This window comes from Triplophysa rosa, linkage group LG12, assembly GCF_024868665.1.
Source record: "Triplophysa rosa linkage group LG12, Trosa_1v2, whole genome shotgun sequence".
Taxonomy (NCBI): Eukaryota; Metazoa; Chordata; class Actinopteri; order Cypriniformes; family Nemacheilidae; genus Triplophysa; species Triplophysa rosa.
Window position 1 is genome coordinate 3958539 of NC_079901.1, and position 2432 is coordinate 3960970.

The window sequence follows — 2432 nt, forward strand, 5'->3', positions numbered from 1 at the left end:
TCACGATTTTGAAATTTGATTGATGATTAATTGTCTAATAAATCATTGCGATTATGATGATCAATTGTCTGTTTTAGGGCTTTGACGATTATGACAATTAATTGTCTGTTTTTGAGCTTTGACATTTAATTCTCATACATTTTTGATTAAGCGATTGAAACGACCATATTGTTCTGAGTACAAGACTGTTTTTTTCTTGGAAATACATAGGAAAAAATTCGGTCATCATATATTTAAGGTTTAGGCTTTTACCTGTCAATAGTACAACCACCAAATACTTGTAAATTAAGTAAATTGATCAGGTGTTAATTGAAGCCACCATTAAAATACTATCAGTCATAGAAAAGCTTCTAGTCTGTTTTTTTTCTCATTTGCAAGACTACAATAAATTTTTACTTTGAAATTTTACTTAAAATTTTGGTAGACTGGTTTTCACACTGAGATTTGCTTAAATAATATAAAATTGTACTGCAGGTAATTTGTATATGTTTTAGTTTTTTAAGTGATTGTGTTGTGGTCGTACATTTTACAAGTATTACCATGCTTTAGTAACAATATATACACTAAAATATGCAAAATGCAGATATATTACAGCTCCCCCTAGTGTCTTCTATAGAGATGTGCAATAATTGCGATGATCTGAAACCATCGCGATGAGGTCAAACAATCGCGATGAGACGATTATTTAATAATCGTGACAGCCCTAGATACAGCTACATATGCTGTTTATTAAAAATGTGCAATTATTCCTACCGTTCCGAGGCCAGAGAACAGACCGAAAAGCGATCCCCGTCTACGTCCGCCATAAAACTCTGATCAGGACCGGCTGTGCGCAGTCACAGAATTAGTGTTGCCAACTTTTGCAAGACAAATAAGCAACTGCAGCTCCAAAAACAAGCCCAAAACAAGCCCAACATTATTCATGATCATCAATGTAATTTATTATCAATTATTTATTATTAATGAACGAGCCTGGGTCATTTTAAACTGACACTACCCTGTTTGAAAAACACAAACATAAATTATTTTACAAAAATTAATTGCAAATCTCTGATGTGAGCAGTAGGCCTGGAGAGATGGAAATCATATACATATAATGACCACTTAACGTAGCTGTAACAGCCACACATTTATAATAAAGTAAAACTGAACTATATGCATTTGATACTTTTTTAAATTATATTCTGCAATAGGGATGGGGGATATGGCCCTAAAACTCTATCACGATAATTCCTGGTATTTGTTGCGATAACGATAAAAAATGATGATATATCCATAATGCCATCCACCGCTGTTTTTTGCGTCAAGTGATAGCTGCATGTAGTCTAGACCCTCAGGAAATCAAATATTATCAAAAAGTAAAACTTACCCCAAAACAAACAGCTCCTAAAATATACCTACATTATTTTTGTAAATATAAAATACAATAGTGAGATTCGACTTCAAAAGGTTGTAGTAAAGAAAAGTTAAATGAACTAAAGTTCAATAAACACATCATGTCATACCTGAAACTGTATATATTCTATTGTTGGGTGGAAACGATCGATCGCATCACGCTGTCAATCACACTCTCTTGAACTGTGTGAACCTTCTCTTCTCACAGCAACATACACTGAATCTGTCTATGACTCACGCTACAGAAAGAGAACAGAAAAATGCGGCTAAAAGAAATCTAATTAAATAATCCATGCTTTTATACGCTCATAAACGTATTTAAAATAACGTAATACAAACTCGCATTGTACTGTATGTAAACAGGCAGCAGTGCTTTGCGCGCTGTGTCGCTATGAAAGCACACGTGGGCGCGAGCTGCGCATGGGACGCTGCGTTCATCCTGTATATAACAGGCAAGAAATCATATTAAACAATTTGCGCACGCGCGCATAACATCTAACGAATGTTTAAATAAATACTTTTAGCCAAACAGCCGTTTGAGAAATATTTTGACGTAGTGGCGACATCATAGTCCAGCAGAAATGCTATAAAAATGAATCAAGTTTTTTTTTTTTATTATTAATTATTATTTGCTAATTTCATTTATTCTTGTTGTTGTTAATTTCCATATCATGTCACTTAGTCGAGGCTATGTGGTAGCCCTATGCACACAGTTTACTCAGTCACACACACACGAAGACGATAATAAAAGGCAGAAAGGGGTGGGGTAAAGTTATGCCCTCTCTCTACTCCAGGTACAGTCACACACAGCGGTGGGGGGGAGGGGGGGCTGTAGTGGAGACTAAACGCAAATAAATGCAGTTTACCCATCTCTGACATGTGTTACCTTTTTGTTAATCCGCCTCTCCGATCGCGGATAATGTTAGCTGTAACAGTTTGCTCTGGTCCATTTCTCACAATGATGAGCCGACAAAGTTATTACGAAGCACGTTGTTTAATCTCGTAAGCGAAAGCTCCATCCATCACTATACGAAAGT